Here is a 21,462-nt window from a genome sequence, read left to right on the forward strand (position 1 = left end):
TCCCAGAGGGTGCCTGACTACAAGCCACATCCCAGAGGGTGCCTGACTACAAGCCACAACCCACAGGGTGCCTGACTACAAGCCACATCCCAGAGGGTGCCTGACTACAAGCCACATCCCAGAGGGTGCCTGACTACAAGCCACATCCCAGAGGGTGCCTGACTACAAGCCACATCCCAGAGGGTGCCTGCCTAGAGGACATCATCCCATGTGATTGAAGCACATCAAACATTGGTAGATGGCTAGAAAATGATCTTGTTAATTCAAGGGGTCTTGGTTTAACACTTGGTCCCTCTTAGAAAACATGTTGGTTTAGACCCCCAAATGGTGTTGGAAGTCCCATCCCCTACAAGGTTCCTTTCCTTCGATAAATGCCTTTAAAAGTGCTTGTCCTAGCCAAGTTTTTTTTTGTGGATCTATGAAGAGTTTTATGTAAGTTTAAGCATTTTTTTTCTTTTAAGCAGTAGTCCAATTTTATTGAGCTGTTTAGGCAGAAAATATTGCTGAAACAGTTCTCTATTATTTTATGCTTGGATCCCTTTTGTGCCTATTAGCTCTATGAAATGTGCCCCTGATGATCTATGTCTTTATATGGTTTGTACTGATGTAGTACATTGTAATTTTCTTTCAGATGATTGTGACGACTGCTTTCAAGCCTGACCACAAGCCACATCCCAGAGGGTGCCTGACTACAAGCCACATCCCAGAGGGTGCCTGACTACAAGCCACATCCGAGAAGGTGCCTGACTACAAGCCACAACCTAGAAGGTGCCTGACTACAAGCCACATCCCGGAGGGTGCCTGACTCGAGCCACATCCCGGAGGGTGCCTGACTACAAGCCACATCCCAGAGGGTGCCTGACTACGAGCCACATCCCAGAGGGTGCCTGACTACAAGCAACATCCCAGAGGGTGCCTGCCTAGAGGACATTATCCCATGTGATTGAAGCACATCAAACATTGATAGATGGCAAGAAAATGATCTTGTTAATACAAGGGGTCTCTGTTTAACACTTGGTCCCTCTTAGAAAACATGTTGGTTTAGACCCCCAAATGGTGTTGGAAGTCCCATCCCCTACAAGGATCCTTTCCTTCGATAAATGCCTTTAAAAGTGCTTGTCCTAGCCAAGTTTGTTTTTGTGGATCTATGAAGAGTTTTATGTCAGTTTAAGCATTTTTTTTTTTTAAGCAGTAGCCCTGTGATGATCATCTGGGACCAATTTTATTGAGCTGTTTAGGCAGAAAATATTGCTAAAACAGTTCTCTATTGATTTATGCTTGGATCCTTTTTGTGCCTATAAGCAGCTCTATGAAATTTGTCCCTGATGATCTATGTCTTTAAATGGTTTGTACTGATGTAGTACATTGTAATTTTCTTTCAGATGATTGTGACGACTGCTTTCAAGCCTGACTACAAGCCACATCCCAGAGGGTGCCTGACTACAAGCCACATCCCAGAGGGTGCCTGACTACAAGCCACACCCCAGAGGGTGCCTGACTACAAGCCACATCCCAGAGGGTGCCTGACTACAAGCCACATCCTTACCATCACTAATTTATTTATAACTCTGCTATACTAACCAAACTTGCACGTCCTACCCAACTACTGCTTGCGCAGCTTTGCACACTAACCTAAATCTACTAAGCTCATATCCCAGCCTGCTTGCATGTGACATCTTATTCTCTAACTCTACACCATCCGTCATTGTTTACACGTCATGTAACAACCACACACACCATTATTGTACACCTGACAGTCATAAACTTAAAATGAATAACTCTGTTTCAAAGTGCACTTTTCTCACTGTTTATGTTTGTCTTTTATTTTCTACGGCGACGGTGAACTGGAACCATCTGCCTGACTACAAGCCACATCCCAGAGCGTGCCTGACTACAAGCCACAACCCAGAGGGTGCCTGACTACAAGCCACATCCCAGAGGGTGCCTGACTACAAGCCACATCCCAGAGGGTGCCTGACTACAAGCCACATCCCAGAGGGTGCCTGACTACAAGCCACATCCCAGAGGGTGCCTGCCTAGAGGACATCATCCCATGTGATTGAAGCACATCAAACATTGGTAGATGGCTAGAAAATGATCTTGTTAATTCAAGGGGTCGCGGTTTAACACTTGGTCCCTCTTAGAAAACATGTTGGTTTAGACCCCCAAATGGTGTTGGAAGTCCACTCCCCTACAAGGTTCCTTTCCTTCGATAAATGCCTTTAAAAGTGCTTGTCCTAGCCAAGTTTTTTTGTGTGGATCTATGAAGAGTTTTATGTCAGTTTAAGCATTTTTTTTTCTTTTAAGCAGTCCTGTGATGATCATCTGGGACCAATTTTATTGAGCTGTTTAGGCAGAAAATATTGCTAAAACAGTTCTCTATTATTTTATGCTTGGATCCTTTTTGTGCCTTTAAGCAGCTCTATGAAATTTGCCCCTGATGATCTATGTCTTTATATGGTTTGTACTGATGTAGTACATTGTAATTTTCTTTCAGATGATTGTGACGACTGCTTTCAAGCCTGACTACAAGCCACATCCCAGAGGGTGCCTGACTACAAGCCACATCCCAGAGGGTGCCTGACTACAAGCCACATCCCAGAAGGTGCCCGACTACAAGCCACAACCCAGAAGGTGCCTGACTACAAGCCACATCCCGGAGGGTGCCTGAATACAAGCCACATCCCAGAGGGTGCCTGACTACGAGCCACATCCCAGAGGGTGCCTGACTACAAGCCACATCCCAGAGGGTGCCTGACTACAAGCAACATCCCAGAGGGTGCCTGCCTAGAGGACATTATCCCATGTGATTGAAGCACATCAAACATTGGTAGATGGCAAGAAAATGATCTTGTTAATACAAGGGGTCTCTGTTTAACACTTGGTCCCTCTTAGAAAACATGTTGGTTTAGACCCCCAAATGGTGTTGGAAGTCCCATCCCCTACAAGGATCCTTTCCTTCGATAAATGCCTTTAAAAGTGCTTGTCCTAGCCAAGTTTTTTTTTGTGGATCTATGAGGAGTTTTATGTCAGTTTAAGCATTTTTTTTTCTTTTAAGCAGTAGTCCTGTGATGATCATCTGGGACCAATTTTATTGAGCTGTTGAGGCAGAAAATATTGCTAAAACAGTTCTCTATTATTTTATGCTTGGATCCTTTTTGTGCCTACAAGCAGCTCTATGAAATTTGCCCCGGATGATCTATGTCTTTATATTGTTTGTACTGATGTAGTACATTGTAATTTTCTTTCAGATGATTGTGGCGACTGCTTTCCAGCCTGACTACAAGCCACATCCCAGAGGGTGCCTGACTACAAGCCACATCCCAGAGGGTGCCTGACTACAAGCCACATCCCAGAGGGAGCCTGACTACAAGCTACATCCCAGAGGGTGCCTGACTACAAGCCACATCCCAGAGGGTGCCTGACTACAAGCCACATCCCAGAGGGTGCCTGACTACAAGCCACATCCCAGAGGGTGCCTGACTACAAGCCACATCCCAGAGGGTGCCTGCCATGAGGACATCATCCCATGTGATTGAAGCACATCAAACATTGGTAGATGGCTAGAAAATGATCTTGTTAATACAAGGGATCTCGGTTTAACACTTGGTCCCTCTTAGAAAACATGTTGGTTTAGACCCCCAAATGGTGTTGGAAGTCCCATCCCCTATAAGGATCCTTTCCTTCGATAAATGCCTTTAAAAGTGCTTGTCCTAGCCAAGTTTATGTTGTAGATCTATGAGGAGTTTTATGTCAGTTTAAGCATTTTTTTTCTTTTAAGCAGTAGTCCTGTGATGATCATCTGGAACCAATTTTATTGAGCTGTTTAGGCAGAAAATATTGCAAAAACAGTTCTCTATTATTTTATGCTTGGATCCTTTTTGTGCCTATAAGCAGCTCTATGAAATTTGCCCCTGATGATCTATGTCTTTATATGGTTTGTACTGATGTAGTACATTGTAATTTTCTTTCAGATGATTGTAACGACTGCTTTCCAGCCTGACTACAAGCCACATCCCAGAGGGTGCCTGACTACAAGCCACATCCCAGAGGTAGCCTGTCTACAAGCCACAACCCAGAGGGTGCCTGACTGCAAGCCACATCCCAGAGGGTGCCTGACTACAAGCCACATCCCAGAGGGTGCCTGACTACGAGCCACATCCCAGAGGGTGCCTGACTACGAGCCACATCCCAGAGGGTGCCTGACTACGAGCCACATCCCAGAGAGTGCCTGACTACAAGCCACATCCCAGAGGGTGCCTGACTACAAGCCACATCCCAGAGGGTGCCTGACTACAAGCCACATCCCAGAGGGTGCCTGACTACAAGCCACATCCCAGAGGGTGCCTGACTACAAGCCACATCCCAGAGGGTGCCTGACTACAAGCCACATCTAAGAGGGTGCCTGCCTAGAGGACATCATCCCATGTGATTGAAGGACATCAAAATTGGTAGATGGCTAGAAAATGATCTTGTTAATTCAAGGGGTCTCGGTTTAACACTTGGTCCCTCTTAGAAAACATGTTGGTTTAGACCCCCAAATGGTGTTGGAAGTCCCATCCCCTACAAGGTTCCTTTCCTTCGATAAATGCCTTTAAAAGTGCTTGTCCTAGCCAAGTTTTTTTTTGTGGATCTATGAAGAGTTTTATGTCAGTTTAACAATTTTTTTTTTTAAGCAGTAGTCCTGTGATGATCATCTGGGACATATTTTATTGAGCTGTTTAGGCAGAAAATATTGCTAAAACAGTTCTCTATTGATTTATGCTTGGATCCTTTTTGTGCCTATAAGCAGCTCTATGAAATTTGTCCCTGATGATCTATGTCTTTATATGGTTTGTACTGATGTAGTACATTGTAATTTTTTTTCAGATGATTGTGACGACTGCTTTCAAGCCTGACTACAAGCCACATCCCAGAGGGTGCCTGACTACAAGCCACATCCCAGAGGGTGCCTGACTACGACCACACCCCAGAGGGTGCCTGACTACAAGCCACATCCCAGAGGGAGCCTGACTACAAGCTACATCCCAGAGGGTGCCTGACTACAAGCCACATCCTTACCATCACTAATTTATTTATAACTCTGCTATACTAACCAAACTTGCACGTCCTACCCAACTACTGCTTGCGCAGCTTTGCACACTAACCTAAATCTAGTAAGCTCATATCCCAGCATGCTTGCATGTGACATCTTAATCTCTAACTCTACACCATCCGTCATTGTTTACACGTCATGTAACAACCACACACACCATTATTGTACACCTGACAGTCATAAACTTAACATGAATAACTCTGTTTCGAAGTGCACTTTTCTCACTGTTTATGTTTGTCTTTTATTTTCTACGGCGACGGTGAACTGGAACCATCTGCCTGACTACAAGCCACATCCCAGAGGGTGCCTGACTACAAGCCACAACCCAGAGGGTGCCTGACTACAAGCCACATCCCAGAGGGTGCCTGACTACAAGCCACATCCCAGAGGGTGCCTGACTACAAGCCACATCCCAGAGGGTGCCTGACTACAAGCCACATCCCAGAGGGTGCCTGACTACAAGCCACATCCCAGAGGGTGCCTGCCTAGAGGACATCATCCCATGTGATTGAAGCACATCAAACATTGGTAGATGGCTAGAAAATGATCTGGTTAATTCAAGGGGTCTCGGTTTAACACTGTGTCCCTCTTAGAAAACATGTTGGTTTAGACCCCCAAATGGTGTTGGAAGTAATCTAGGTTCCTAGACCATTGGTGTTGCGTGGTCACACACAACCAACGTTCCAATTATGCACGGCAAAAACTGTACACGCTTGTAATGAACGAACGCTAGCGGGCGCTCTGTTTCTCTGATTTCCTGTGCTCACCAAGGTCTGGGACATTTGCAACGACGGGTCTTAACTTTTTTGTTGTTTTTCGGCAAATCTCCCCCGACTTTCCGGTGGAGCCAATCAGAGGCTGCGTTGCGGTTGGCTCATGAATAATTCATCAGTGTTGTGCATGCAGTGTAAATGCATGCAGTAATGCGTTGCATGACTTTTGCTATACTCTGCATGTGTGTGTGGGTATATGTTTTTATCGGAGTATAATAATGTCCAGATCAGTAGGATTTGAAACTTTGCCACATGGTGGAAATACGATAAAGAAAGGTTTGCGGTACCACCACAAACCTTTCTATGTATAATATCCAGATCCAGACTACTGCATTGCCATGATGCAGCTTGAAATGCGATCGTGGTGTTATGCTCCCGACATGGCCCACACTGATGAAGCCTGTATTGGCTAAACAATTTGCTTATAGTTAGCACAAAATAGTATTGCTTAGCAGAAACTGGTTACCAGCCAATTTTTAATTAAATTTGAAATGTTGTAGACTTATGCCTAGTGCCCACCTAAATTTTTGGATAGTAAAGAAATTTTGTACAGTATTTTCTGCCAAACAGATATTAACTGGTGGGCCCTGTAGTGTTATTCACAGTGAAAGTTTTTTAATCTTGGGGGAAGGAAATCTTGAGGGATTCAAAAGTGTCTTTGTGAGAATGTATTTTGAAACGTAACCGTAGCTGCAGATCTTGGAACATAAGCGTAGCTTGACTCGGGATTGAAAGCGTACTTTTTGATATTGTAGCGTAACCTAAACGTATCTTGGAGTGTATAAGCGTAGCTGAGTAGCTGCGTAGCTTAAAACGTAACAGTATCTTTTGGAGCGTAAGCATATCTTGGACTGTAATTCGTAGCTGCGTATCTTGGAACGTAAGCGTAACTTGACATGGGATTGAAAGCGTACCTTTTGATATTATAGCGTAACTTGAAGGAACATAAGCAGATCTGTAAGCGCAGCTGAGTAGCTGTGTAGCTTGGAACGTTGACATCTTTCGGAACGTAAGCATATCTTGGACTGAAGCGTAGCATCTTGGAACTTAAACGTAGCTGCGTATCTTTGAACGTAAGCATAGCTTGACTCGGGCTTGAAAGCGTACCTTTTGATATTATAGTGTAACTTGAAGGAACGTAGACCTAAGCCTATCTTGGAACGTAAACGTAGCTGCGTATCTTGGAATGTAAGCGTAGCTTGACTCGGGCTTGAAAACATACCTTTTGATATTATATATATTGTGTAACTTGAAGGAATGTAGACCTAAGCGTATCTTTGAACGTAAACGTAGCCGAGTAGCTGCGCATCTTGGAACGTAACCATATAATATTTTTTGGAATGTAGTCGTAACAATATCTTTTGGAACAACTCATGAGAAATTGCGAATTTTGATTGCTTGTCGGGTGGCGACTACTGCTATTCAACTCCCAGTTATTTGAGGCGAATAGTCAGGTCATAAATTCCACTAGTTGCCCAGTTTAATCATTACCTCAAAAATAACTCATCATTCACAGAATTAAAAAACAATACTTTGTTTGGCAAAATTATGCTTTGAGGGAATTTTGTTTTAGCATTATTTTTATTTCAACCTTTTATAAAAAATTCTCATAATATTTGTAAACTACTCACACAATAACACTGTCAATATAACCATGGAGGTAGATGCGATTTTCCTACGTTTTGACATCATCAAAATTACCTGAAACCCATAACAAAAAGAAATTAGGGGGCCATGAATCAAAATGGAGCATATTGGAACGTTGCGATCATAAGAAACAACGGAGTCGACACCCGCAAGCTGGGAGTTCATAGCGCCCGGGATTTAACACCTCCAACCCCCACGAGACACGGCATGGGCGGTACGTGATATTCCACAAGGCTTATTTCACGTTCCGATTGCTCCACGCCGTGGGGCCATACAAGCGTCCGTTACACGGACTCTCTGAATGCTAATCTTACGTTCGATTTTTGACCATTATTTACGATTTCAAATCGTCACGTATCCATAATCTGAATAGGTAGTCTATACTTAAAATTTCACTGTTTTCCTTTTAATAGGCCTATAATGACCACGGAATTACTCTTTGAGCAAAGATTATTAAAAATAGCGCGCCGATCACATTGACCTTTGACTCGGTCTAGTTTGAATAGTCATCTTCAACCCGTCACGTGATATGAATAATCGATTCATTTGCATAGTCTGGCCACGCCTTCAATTTGCAAATGTCCTAGACCTTGGTGAGCACAGGACATGTAGAGATCCGGAAATCAGAGAAACAGAGCGCCCGCTAGCGTTCGTTCATTACAAGCGTGTGCAGTTTTTGCCGTGCATAATCGGAACGTTGGTTGTGTGTGACCACGCAACACCAATGGTCTAGGAACCTAGACTATGTTGGAAGTCCCATCCCCTACAAGGATCCTTTCCTTCAATAAATGCCTTTAAAAGTGCTTGTCCTAGCCAAGTTTTTTTTTGTGGATCTATGAAGAGTTTTATGTCAGTTTAAGCATTTTTTTTCTTTTAAGCAGTAGTCCTGTGATGATCATCTGGGACCAATTTTATTGAGCTGTTTAGGCAGAAAATATTGCTAAAACAGTTCTGTATTATTTTATGCTTGGATCCTTTTTGTGCCTATAAGCAGCTCTATGAAATTTGCCCCTGATGATCTATGTCTTTATATGGTTTGTACTGATGTAGTACATTGTAATTTTCTTTCAGATGATTGTGACGACTGCTTTCCAGCCATCCCGTCAACATGGACCATGAAGATGTGACATCACAGTACAGAGAGAGAGATACATCATGGCTTGAGGCAGCTACATACCAGGGTCCCAAATGGAATTTGAAGGTAAGATGTATTTTAGTTAAGCTTGAGTTGAAAGTTTAGAAATCCATTGAAGTGCATAAAATAGAAATTTCTTGGGTCTCAAAATTAAAGTTAGTCCCATTTACCTTGCACGAATACTGCATGTTAAAGCGCCAGGAGCGTCATTGAGTGAGGGATATGCATGCTTTATAAAAAGCCATTATTGTTACTATTAGGCACAAATCTTCGATCTTTAAATCCAAGTCGCAATCTAACTGTAGTTTCTTTCGTTTTTTGATCATAATACAGAACTAACACAGTCGAACAACTTTGAGTTGGACACATCAATATGCTGAGCCACCTTATGCAGTACCATTAAAAATCAGCATAGCATACAACATCATTATCACCACCTCATCTAAGGCGTCATGACAACAGATGGACACATTGTCAACAGAATGAACCCAAAGAACACGAATGAGACGAAGAGACAGACCAGGTTGGCGATAGATGGATGACATCAGAGAATTTACAAGCGTCACTCGGATGCAACAAGCACAAGAAAGATCAAGGTGGAATGGTATGGAGCCACATAGGCTAGATATTATGTCACTTAAAATAACACACAACAAGATTTGTGAAGATTTCACATTTCGTTGGCCTGTTTAATTCATTCTTGGAAGTATATGTGCTTTTCGAATTATTGTCAACATACTTGAAATGAGGTACTTCATTACAAGTATGTAGACAGAATACATGTTAAACTTGTATCGAGGTACTATACAAGTTCATGTATTCACACACAAAAATTGCATGTTTGTAATGAGGTACTTCATTACAATCATGTAATTATAACATGCTTGCAATGAAGTACCTTATTGCAAGTATGTAAACTTTTCATGTGCGTAATGAAGTACCGCATTACAACCGTGAAACAAGTTAAGTTAATTTGTAATGCAGTTTGCTCATTACAAAATACGAAACAACATAAGTTTATTTGTAGTAAATTCATAACAAATAAAAAGAGAACAATTTGTTTAAGGAGTGTGTTAAAGTGTTTATTAGACATTAAGTTTTGTATTGTTACTACTTAATTTGTCTTTCAATTATTTATTAGTCTAATTGTTTACATGGTATTTGTTCTGGGGTAGCTTACATGGTGGCCACCATGTTTTGTTGGTAACTCTTAATAAAGCTTTTAATGTGAAAGGTCATGACATTGTGTTGTGTGAATATGGAGGTTGTTTAAGAGTACTCATTTAACGAGTTTGTTTAATTACAAGGGTCATGACAATGTCATAGAGTAATCATTAACGAGGTTATTTAATTACAAAGGTCATGACAATGTCATAGAGTCCTCATTAACGAGGTGATTTAATTACAAAGGTCAAGACAATGTCATAGAGTACTCATTAACGAGGTGAATTAATTACAAAGGTCATGAAAATGTCAGAGTACTCATTAACGAGGTCATTTCAATTATAAAGGTCATGACAATGTCAGAGTACTCATTAATGAGGTGTTTTAATTACAAAGGTCTTGACATTGTCTTAGCTGTATAGAGTACTCATTAATAGGTTAATATAATTATAAAGGTCATGACATTGTCTTAGCTGTATAGAGTACTCATTAACAAGGTTTTATAATTACAAAGGTCATGACATTGTCTTAGCTGTATAGAGTACTCATTAACAAGGTTTTATTATTACAAAGGTCATGACATTGTCTTAGCTGTAAAGAGTACTCATTAACAAGGTTTTATAATTACAAAGGTCAAGACATTGTCTTAGCTGTATAGAGTACTCATTAACAAGGTTTTATAATAACAAAGGTCATGACATTGTCTTAGCTGTATAGAGTACTCATTAACAAGGTTTTATAATTACAAAGGTCATGACATTGTCTTAGCTGTATATATTACTCATTAACAAGGTTTTATAATTACAAAGGTCATGACATTGTCTTAGCTGTATAGAGTACTCATTAACAAGGTTTTATAATTACAAAGGTCATGACATTGTCTTAGCTGTATAGAGTACTCATTAACAAGGTTTTATAATTACAAAGGTCATGACATTGTCGTAGCTGTATAGAGTTCTCATTAACAAGGTTTTATAAATACAAGGCCATGACATTGTCTTAGCTGTATAGAGTACTCATTAACAAGGTTTTATAATTACAAAGGTCATGCCATGGTCTTAGTTGTATAGAGTACTCATGAACAAGGTTTTATAATATAATAATAACATAAATAATAATAATAATAAATAATAATCAGAGAGGGGTAACATTACAAAGAAGCAATTGTTGTAATGGTTACACACTCAGATGTATTACGATCCCTTTTGTGGGGTGGGAGATGACAACCTTCACGTGGTCCACCCTGTTGTTAACTAATTGTCATCAAACAATACAGCTGTATATACGTATGTATATATAGCTCTATGCATCTAACCAATCTACCCCATCAGGTAAGATGGAATTTGACTCGATGAACTTTCCAGAATGTTCATGATCAGTCCATGAACATGCCTTAAACATGTTCATAACATGTTCATTAGAGCAGTTCATGAACCAAGTTCAAGAACTGTTTATCTGTTCAATTGATGGACATTTGATAGGGGAACAAAAGGGAAGCGACGAGTTCTTTATTGGCCGTTTAAAACCAGCAGGGTCGTTGCCAGGTGATAAAGGCCCGAGCAGAAGGCGAGGGCCTTTATCGCACGGCAACATACATTTAAAAACAAGTCACTACTCTTTTATTCCCATTCATTAATGCCCTTTTGTTAAAAAGCGCGCTTAGAAATAGATATTCGCGCGCGCTTAGAAATAGATTACGCCCTGTTACTAAAAGCTATGAATTGCGTGTTCGGCATGAGTATATTGGCATAATGTAAGCCTGACACGCGGAAGCCAGCCGGATATAAACAGTTCCAGCTGGGTCGAATTTCATGGCTCTGCTTACCGTAAGCAAAAAAATCAGCGCTTACGGAAGCAGGAAATTTTGTGTCTATGGCAAGCGTATTTCACGGGTTAGCGGCGAATTTTGTCTTTTGCGCGTGCCTACTCCACATTTCTAGGCATTCTACACTTAAAAGGCTAGCTCAGAAAGCCGGTTATAAACAGCTCCAGCTGGGCCCAATTTCATGGCACTGCTTACCGTAAGCAGAGAATCAGCGCTTACGGAAGCCGGGAATTCTGTGTATACGACAAGCGTATTTCATGGGTTAGCGGCGAATTTTGGCTTTTGCGCGTGCCTACTCCACGTTTCTAGGCATTCTACGCTTAAAAGGCTAGCACAGAAAGCCGGTTATAAACAGCTCCAGCTGGGCCCAATTTCATGGCACTGCTTACCGTAAGCAGAGAATCAGCGCTTACGGAAGCCGGGAATTCTGTGTATAGGGCAAGCGTATTTCATGGGTTAGCGGCGAATTTTGGCTTTTGCGTGCGTACTCCACGTTTCTAGGCAATCTACGCTTAAAAGCCTAGCTAGTAAAACTTCATGAATTTTCAGTAAAACTTCCGTCTAAGCTTTCTTTGCCGTTTATGAACATTAATGAATGATCATAACTCAACTGTGTATCAGCTCCCTGGCATATTATGTTATTTTTAGTATCCGTATGTCACTGCTAGTAATGCTCATTAACATAATTGTCAATCACTTTACTTTGAAGTGTTTTCTTTTGCCATTGGGTCTAATAAAGCTATAGTAAGTTTTAAAATGTTCAATTTATGTTGCCAGGTTTTTATTCATTCAAACTTACATTTATCTTCATGAAATCAAGTACAAACAATTGTTTTTTTAAAGGATAACCAATAAACAAAGCTATTTATTGAGGCAGAGAAAAATAGAGTTTAACATTCAGTGTACAAGTATGGCTTTTTAGTAAAATAAATGCATTGGTCATGTGAAACAGGAAACAACTGTGTGATGTTGACTGATCATTGTAAAAAAAATAAAAAATAGAAATACCCCGCCCTGTAAAACAACCGTGCATTGTTTTGTCAAAAATGTCAATCGAAAAGGTGCCTGTGTGAATTATGATTTGTTAACCTATAAAAAATCCGGAAAAAACCGTAAGTTCTTTGGTTTGTATCCCACTCCAGTGAATTTGTCTTTGTTCACCCCAAAATCATTTACAATTTGCCCAGTCAGTAATTTCCCTTGATATGATTTGAAACTTTGCACGGTGGAAGTTTTATTAAAGAGATAGTACACAGTAAAACATCTGTTTTGAGAAGTGTTTGTTTTAAAGACCGTTGGTTAACGACTCTTTGTTCCAGAACTTCAAACCTGTAGAATTAATCTGCAAAAAAATCATTTCAAAAAGTGATTGCGTTTTTAAAAACCTGTGTCATTTGTCTCAACATGGGAAGAATTGTCCCTATATATAGGAATACAAGCTGGAAAGCATTACCGCTGTAACGATTCTTATGTTCAGTTTGTGAGTGGGGTTCAAAACTGTTGCCCCTTTTTCATCCCCATATGTACAAAAAAGGTGAAATGTTTCTCAAAATGCAATTATCTAAAGCTGTGTACTAAGCTTCACCGCAGTTATAAGTTTTTACTGACCCATTATTTGAAAGTTGAATATTATCTATAGGAATACAATCTAGGAGGCATTTTTTTTATAAAGGCACTGTTCACGTTTGGTAATTGTCAAAGCCCAGTATTATCACTTGGTGTATCCCATCATAAGCATAAAATAACAAGCCTTTGAAAATTTGGGCTCAATTGGTCATCGAAGTTGCGAGAAAACGGTGAAGAAAAAACACCCTTGTTGAACGATTTTGTGTGCTTTCAGATGGGAATAAAATACTTCTAGCTAGAAGTCTTTTAATATTTTAGTTAGAAATTACCCCTTTCTCAAAAACTACGTTACTTCAGAGGGAGTCGTTTCCCACAATGTTTTATATCAACAACAGCTCTCCAATGCTCGTTACCAAGTCAGTTTTTAAGTTAATTGTTTTGAGTAACTACCAAACGTGTACCTTCCATTTAACGCTTCTCATTTTAATTTTTTGGGAGAATAAAAAATAGGAAGGATAATCCATACAGGAATATAATCTGAGAAGCATTACCGCGGTAATGCGTGTTATGATGGGGGGGGGGGGGGGGGGGTCAAGCGTTTGTACCAGGAAGCGAAGTATAATTTGTTTCTTCTAAAATTTGCTATCTAATAAACTATCCAACTGCTGTAGGTCCTACTCCTCACCGCATGTATAAAGTTTTATGGCATTCCAGAGTTCAATATGGTCCAACTGTAAAGTAATTAGTCAAAATAGGATACAATAGGTATACAATCTGAGAAGCGTTACTGCGGTAATGCTTTTATACTCAATTTGGGGGTAATTAAAAGTGGTACCCCGTTTTCCATACTCTGTCGTGTGTACTTCTCAAACGATGCAATGTAGTTCCAAAGCTGTTGTACTTCTTACCACTTAAATTGTTTTGACATTAGATTTTCAGAGTTTCATTGTCACAATAGGAAGAATAGTTCATATAGAAACACAATCTGAGAAGCATTACCGCAGTGACGCTTCTTACATTAAATTTTGGGGTGGCCAGTTTCTGTTAAAGCCATTGGACACTATTGGTAATTGTCAAAGACCAGTGTTCCCACTTGCTGTATCTCAACATATGCATATAATAACAAACCTGTGAAAATTTGACCTCGATTGGTCGTCGGAGTTGCGAGATGACTATGAAAGATAAAAATACCTTTGTTACACAAAGTTGTGTGCTTTCAGATGCTTGATTTCGGGACCTCAAATTCTAAACTTGAGGTCTCGAAATCAAATTCGTTGAAAATTACTTCTTTCTCGAAAACTACCCACTTCAGAGAGAGCCGTTTCTCACAATGTTTTATACTACGAACCTCTCCCCATTACTCATTACCAAGTAAGGTTTTATGCTAATAATTGTATTGAGTAATTACCAATAGTGTCCACTGCCTTTAAGCTATTTTTCTGTGCTTAGCAAGTTTTTGTGCTTCCAGGCATGAATGAAATTAGTCCTACGTTCCAGTCTATTTCCTGGCAGGCAATACATTCCACTGCTCATATTATGAACAATGCTGTATAGTAACGACCAAATAAATAGAAGGCTGGATTTCTGCACAAAAATATTGGAAAAAGTCATACAAATTGAACTTTGATAGCGCCCTCTATTGACAGGCTAATTTCATTATGATTCAAATTATATCGCCAATTGTTCTTCATCAATGTTCTCCAATAATTTCACGAAATCTCCTTAAAAATCACAGATTATTTTTCATCCATCAACCAGTTAATTCTCGCCCGTGCGTGCAGTATAAAAGTGAGTAGGACTTTTCTTATTTTGTTATTTCTAAAGATGGGATATTGGTATAAGTATGGGGCTCGTGATCAGTGATGATCAATCATTGATGGATGGTCTGCTGCGTGCATAGGAAAGTTTGTTATTTACCAGTTACAATATGGTAGTGTTTTACCGTAGTTACAGAAGTTCCGGAGTACTCAATCATCAAAGTTGTTGATTATTAAGGTTACTAGTGCTGTATTTCTTCTCTTTGGGCCTAATAATAATCCAGTTGATCTCATTGTTTTGTGTACATGCTGTATTGCCTATAAAAAAATAATATTAATAATTGACACTATAGGCCTAGATGTCCTATGTGTTTCGTTGTCTAAGGATCTGTGATGTGTGCTTTGTTTACCCACGCCTGCTTCTTCTATTCTGTGGAAGAGGTAAAGACATCATCAGTGGTAAAACTCGTTCATTTCAAAAATGGATGAAGGTAAGTGAAGAATTAACAACTTCTTCCCAATTTTCTCATTTGCTTTCACCGTTTTTGTTTACAGTACAGTACTCTTGATGTTGGAACCGTAATACTTACCTTCATTGGTGATGATCAGTGTTGTAGCCACGGTGGGCGACGGTGGGCGACGGTGGGCAGGCCTGCCCAGTACTGACAATTTCCGCCCGGCACTGTAGCTGAAAAACAGACTGCCAATACCACAAATAGTTCCAATGGTAGGTGTTGTATTGCATAATGGTCATCAGCCAGTGAGGCAGTTGAACATCTTCTGTGATTAATTTCTGGACAGAAGTTTTATTGGGCTGTTAAGTTTGTACAATGATGCATTAAAGCAAAATGAGTTGTCTGTCGACCCTTGTAATTTTTTATTTAATTTTTGGATATCTGAAAAAGCAAAAGCTATACTCTGCTACTTTGAAAACTCTAGGTTTATACAGCCTTTTGTTCAAAATTTATGAAAGGAGATAATACCCAGAGATCTGAGCAACTGAAAAAGGTTGAAAGCCCTTTCTGGTTAAAAACCCTTTACATCCACAATGCACATGTATCAACCGCTAGACAAATTGCTTAGGCCTGCAGACATCCCGCTCCTCCGCCCCTTTGACTTAATATCGGAGGAACCACCTGCAACCAAGTGGAAATGACCAAAAACACTTTTCCAAAAACAAAGTGTCACCCGCCAGACAAATGTTTTGCTGCATTTGGCCTGGCAGACGCTCTGCTCCCCCCCCCCCAACTTTGTATAGGGAATGGTGTTATTGGTCATTTCAACTTGGTTTATGTGGCTCCTCCGATGTTTAACCCGGGGGTTGGGAGGGGAGGTCGAGTCTGGCAGGCCCAATGCAGCAAAACCCTTTTCTGGCGGCTGATACTGGTTTGGGGAATAGTGTCATTGGTCATTTCAACCAGGCCCAATGCAGCAAAACCCTTTTCTGGCGGCTGATACTGGTTTGGGGAATAGTGTCATTGGTCATTTCAACTTTGTTTGAGGTGGTTCCTCCTCTGTTTACTTAAGTAGGGGGGGGGGGTGTCTGGCGGGCCCAATGCAGCAAAACTTCTGTCAGGCAGCTGAATACTGGTATTAAGAATAGTGTTAATCGTCCTAATTCTCTATGGTCATTTCAACTGCGTTTCAGGCTGTTCCTCTGATGTTTAACCCGGGGGGGGGGGGGGGGGGGGGGGCGGGTATGTGTCTGGCGGGCCCATGGATGCAGCAAAACTTTTGTCAGGCGGCTGATACTGGTATTGGGAATAGTGTCATCATTTGTCATTTCAACTTGGTTTACAAGGGGGTCTGATGTTTAACGTGGGGGGGGGGGGGTCTGGCAGGCTTAATGCAGCAAAACTTTTGTCTGGTGGCTGATACTGGTATTGGGAATAGTGTCATCATTGGTCATTTCAACTTGGTTTTAGGTGGTTCCTCAGATGTTTAACCCAGGAGGGAGGGGGGGGGGGGTGTCTGGCGGGCCCAATTCAGCAAATCTCAAGTCTGGCGGCTGATACTGGTATAAATTATAGTGTTATTGGTCCTTTCTCTATCTGGTCATTTCAACTGCGGTTCCTCTGTTGTTTAACCCAGGGGGAGGGGGGGGGGGGTTTAGGCCAATGCTGCGAAATTATTGTACTACTACAGCATACTTGTTGTTATTAAATTATGGGCTCTTACGTTTTAAAAGAATACCAGGTCGACGTGTGGGGCCAGGGCCGGAGCTCCAGAAAGGGGGACTTTTTTTTTACGAATTATGTATTTCAAGAGGCGGTATCACTGAGTTTGGATTGAATTTTTGGTGCGTCTTCATAAACCCTTGGAGTATCAAGAAGACGATAGGCCTACCCATGCCGGATTAACATGAGTTGAGATTTGTGAGTTTGGTGTTATTTACCGAGCTTTGTTTGTTTTGATTGACTGTTTGCAGGGAAGAGGTTGAATCAAGGAAGAGGCTGAGTGAGAAGAATTCAGAGGACTTGAAGCATATGGATAAAAGACGAAGAGACAACCAGGTTATTACAGTTTGGAGAAATCTTTCCATAAAGCTTTGTCCTTTTTCTTGAAACTGTACTTAATTTTGGTCCAATTCCAATCCATCAAGTAATTTATTTATTTGTTTATTTATTTATTCACTTAGGCTCTAAAAACTTCAAAACACACAGCAACAATAAGTAGAAAAATGTGTAATTTTTACATTATTAGTAAAATAATTAGAGACATATCAACAAAAAGCAAGCAGAAGCCTATAGGGATTGCCCAATAGGGAACAAAATCACTATCCAGTTCTTGAATTGGTCTTAACGTTTTGACTAGCTTGCTCTAGTCATCATCAAGAGACTGACTCCGCAGTAGTGCAGTTAATTATGATCCTATAAAGCTAAAGTAGTTGTCCCAGCCAATTTTCTATACCTTCCGCCCGGGTATAGTTACAAAGCAGGACAGTTCTTTTCAGAACAATTCTCCAAAAAATCTGATAATCTACTCTTTGCGGTAGTAGAATAAAGAAAGACAGTTCTCTAAGAACAAACTCTACCTGGCAAGTAGAAACACACATGATGTTACCGCAAACCAAATATATATTGATACCTCACCATGCAATGCCTAAATTCTTTTGTACCCTTTTCACTGATGAAAGAGGTTTCTAAAAAAATAATTGCCTTGTTAGTGATTTCCAATCCATGTTTAGTTTCACCTCACATGTAGGTACTTGTGAAATTTGTGTGTAATTTTGTTTTCCAAAAGACTTTGATGGGTTAAAACACAAGTGCTTTATTTGTCTTTAAAAAGACAAATAGTTAAGTATTTTCTGCAAATTATTTATTATGACCCATCAAAATGAACTAGGCAGTTCTGAGCTTTTAAGGAACTGGTGGTTCTCAAATGTAATACTGTAAAAAATTAACTATGCCTAGTGATCAAATGCACACAAAACGTGCAACTACACATGTAGACCATTCAGACTGAATTTCTTCGTTTAACAGCAGCTGATGTAAATTTGTCCGATATTTGTCGTTATTTTAGGTTGCGTAGAGAACCCTACAGAAGTACTTTCGACGAGCAGTAGCATCTAGACAAACAGTAAGTACAGTCTTTCTTATGATTTTTCTCCTGTAGATGATCAGCGTATATTAATAGAAACATGGGTCTTTAACCAATAGTTCTTTTCCGAACCAACACTATTCAAAAAGAGACTCACATGGTGTTATCGCAAAATGTTCTTATAGTTATAATTCCACCATACAAAGTTTCAAATCCTACTTATGGTGGTGGGCATCAAATAGGTGGGGGTGGGGGGTGTGACAAGGGGAGGGGGGCACAATATCAAATGTCCCCCCATCTTTTTGACCACCTTAATCATGAAGCCCAAGTATTGCACTGTGTAAGACCAACCCTGTGTCTCGCCATGGGCATTAATCCTAGGGGCTAAGGATGACACAACTTTTTAGAAGGATGGGGGACACTATATCAAATGTCCCCCCTAAAAATTGACCAAAGATTGCACCACAGAGCATCTTAAATGCAGAATTTTCCCGTGCCTATAAGCGGGTTGGACCCTATGCTACCTTTATTGTTTTATGATCATACTTTATGGATTTTATTTTTTGAATGTTTTAATTATTTAGTTTTTGTGGTTAAAATGTTTTGTTGTTGTAAAGCGCCTGGGAGCATTTTTAATGGATTTGGCGCTATATAAATGTTTATTATTATTATTATTATTATTATTATTATTATTATTATTATTATTATTATTATTATTATTATTATTATTATTATTATTATTATTATTATTATTATGCTATTTGGCTTCTCACACGAATGCTCAAACATTATGATTGATGCCATTGACGGGACACAGGGTTTGGTCTTATACAGTGCAATACTTGAGTTTCAAGATAAAGATGGTCATAGACACGGGAAACATTTGAGTTTGTGCCCTCCACCCTTCAAAAATGGGGGGTGGGGTGGGGGATAGTCCCTTCCACTGTTTCAATGGGGAGGTGCAATTTTGTCAACGTTTGAGCATTAGTGTGAGAAGCCAAACAGCATAGGATCCAGGCCTGCTTAAAGGCAGTGGACACTATTGGTAGTGACTTAAAATAATTATCAGCATAAAACCTCACTTGGTAACGTGCAATGGGGAGACGTTGATAGTATCAAACATTGTGAGAAAAGGCTCCCTCTGAAGTGATGTAGTTTTCGAGAAAGAATTAATTTTTCACGAATTTCATTTCAAGATCTCAGATTTAGAAGTTAAGGTCCCGAAATCAAGCATCTGAAAGCACACTTCTCCGTGTGACGGGTGTTTTTTTGTTTTGTGCATTAATATCTCGCAACTTCGACGACCAATTGAGCTCAGATTTTCACAGGTTTGTTATTTTAGGCATGTTGAGATACACCAAGTTAGAAGACTGGTCTTTGAAAACTACCAATAGTGTTCAGAGTCTTTATTAGGCGAGCGCGGACCCATGCCGTAAAGATTTCACACTCGCATGCTCACTCTTCGAGAGATTTGCCCCCTACAACTTGTGTCATGTATGTAGATCCGTACCTGAAGATGCTGTTAACTCAAAAGGTTCTACTGCTGCTTACATTTTAAAGGCTTATGTTCTGTTCCATTCTTTTTGCCTCTTGTTGGCCTAAAGATTGCACCACAGAGCATCTAGAATGACCCTTGCCGTAAAGGTTTCACACTAGCTTGCTCACTCTTTGACATGAATCTTTGACAAATTTGTGTCATAGGTCCCCACATGAAGATGCTGTTGACCAAAAAGGTTATACTGCTGCTCACACTCTAAAGGCTATGTTCTGTTCCATTCTTTTTGCCTCTTATTGGCCTAAGATTGCACCAGGGAACATCTGTAATATAGATCAAACCAAATCCTACTTAAAGCATTTATAATGCAAAGTTTTCCCCAGGCCGGAAAAAGCTTTGCGTTCGCTTCATAGCATGCTCCATCTTTAATAGGTTTGCCCCACCCAACCCCAACTACAATTCCTTTGATCCACCCTTGATGATGCTGGTGAGGGTAGGGATGATTTGCCGTCTGAGCACTATATATGCAGAAACAATATGGATACGCAGCTATAATTGAGTTGTTTGTTAGCTAATAACCATGTAAGTTAAAATAATGGTGCGTCATATGTCATAGCTTGAAACATGCATAAATTCCAACATCTCAGAGGGGGCACATCACCCCTCAGACTGCACCAGAGAGCATCAATGGCCTAAAAAAAATCCCGGTGCCCCAAAGCGGGCTCAGACCCCACCCTGAAATGATATGATAAACGTTGCCCCCTTCCCCCCCCCCACATCTTTCAAGTTGCATTTAAGCTCATGCTAATGGTCACTACAAAGAAAACAATAACAATTATGATCGAATGTTTTCTCATTTTCTCAGGTGCATGAAACTCAAGAGGAGAAAAGAGCAGAGCTGGAGAATCAAATGAAGGATCTACAGGAAGAGCTGGCAGCAGAGGAAGACTCTGTAAGAGACACTGTTTTTCTTCTTTTTCAAGATTACATGTACATCTCAGCAACACGGTATTAAAGGGTTTGGATACTTTTTGTACAACACAAAACACAATGTCGACAGATTTACATTAAACTATCCGGTTTGAAGATAATGATGGTAGAAATCTTCTAAAATATTACTTGCTGAGGTTGTAAGTTTTGAGACATGAGTAAAACACTATCATGAAAGTAATTTTCGTTTCTGCCTCAGGAAACAAAAGTTTTTTTTAGCATGTTAGACGTATTTACGCTACTCTCCAGAAAAAATTGCTCTTTGATTTTCACTTTTTTTTTCTCAAACACTTGAAAACTAGTGAAGTTAAAATTTCTACAGGTAAAGTATATTACATACACCTACATCTTCATTCGCAGTGAGTAGGGATTCATGTCATGGCCAAAAAACTTGATATACAAAAGGTACCAAAACCCTTTCAAGATACAACTTTGCATCTTTGAGGTCGTCATTCCTTTTATCAAGTGTCCCTGA

General features: G+C 40.2%; 2 long non-coding RNA genes across 4 annotated transcripts; both read left to right on the forward strand.

Moving 5' to 3' along the window:
* Positions 1–2,041: 2,041 nt before the first annotated feature.
* LOC117289752 lies at positions 2,042–9,244 on the forward strand. Of its 3 annotated transcripts, none has more exons than XR_004518974.1 (3): positions 2,042–2,079; positions 8,587–8,716; positions 8,984–9,244. It is a non-coding gene; the product is annotated as an uncharacterized LOC117289752 (long non-coding RNA). The 3 variants fall into 3 exon arrangements; XR_004518972.1 differs by lacking the exon at positions 2,042–2,079 and adding an exon at positions 3,518–3,555; XR_004518973.1 differs by lacking the exon at positions 2,042–2,079 and adding an exon at positions 5,583–5,623.
* Positions 9,245–15,602: 6,358 nt separating this feature from the next.
* Positions 15,603–18,541, forward strand: LOC117288910. The gene is made up of 3 exons (XR_004518919.1): positions 15,603–15,689; positions 17,391–17,475; positions 18,485–18,541. It is a non-coding gene; the product is annotated as an uncharacterized LOC117288910 (long non-coding RNA).
* The last annotated feature ends 2,921 nt before the right edge of the window (positions 18,542–21,462 follow it).

The sequence above is a fragment of the Asterias rubens genome, chromosome 4, assembly GCF_902459465.1.
Source record: "Asterias rubens chromosome 4, eAstRub1.3, whole genome shotgun sequence".
NCBI classification, from domain to species: domain Eukaryota; kingdom Metazoa; phylum Echinodermata; class Asteroidea; order Forcipulatida; family Asteriidae; genus Asterias; species Asterias rubens.